This window comes from Triticum aestivum, chromosome 3B (genome assembly GCF_018294505.1).
Source record: "Triticum aestivum cultivar Chinese Spring chromosome 3B, IWGSC CS RefSeq v2.1, whole genome shotgun sequence".
NCBI classification, from domain to species: domain Eukaryota; kingdom Viridiplantae; phylum Streptophyta; class Magnoliopsida; order Poales; family Poaceae; genus Triticum; species Triticum aestivum.
Genome location: NC_057801.1, coordinates 40,882,506 through 40,883,152, shown reverse-complemented (window position 1 = coordinate 40,883,152; position 647 = coordinate 40,882,506).

The window sequence follows — 647 nt, the reverse complement described above, 5'->3', positions numbered from 1 at the left end:
TGAAAAATAACAAATGAAGCCAGAAAGGGTTGTAAATGGATGATGTGGCTTTGAATGGTGCATTTTGAACACAGAAAAACAAGGGGGTTCAAATAAGTTCAAAAAAGTGAAATCCCTTTGTAACCGACGAGTTTCCGTATGAGACCCTGATACTTCGAAGGAGATTGTCTGTTTTGTACACGAAGTGCATCCAGTTTTTGCCGTAAGCCTCTCTACTTTCTTGCACACACTATGTGGATGAAATGATGATATCATGCCAACTTGGAACCTTTTCATAGTTCATTTCAAATGCTTTTCAATTTTATGGTCTTATAGCTCAAAATAATTAGTAAATGCATGAAAAATAACAAATGAAGTCAAAAACAAAACAAAACAAAATAAATAATTAATTTGAAACAAAATAATATAAACTTTAATAAAATAGATAAGTAGAAACAAAAAAACATTAATAACATAAATAAAATTTATGAAACTAAAATTATCAAAGTATTTTCTGTTCAAAACATTATAAGCAACTTCTAGTATTATTGAAACTAAAATTATATAAAATTGATGTAACTAAAATTATCAATGTATTTTCTGTTCAAAATCATTAAAAGCAAAAAGAAATTTTCATAAAGAACCTTTTTGTTAGAAACTTTAATAGC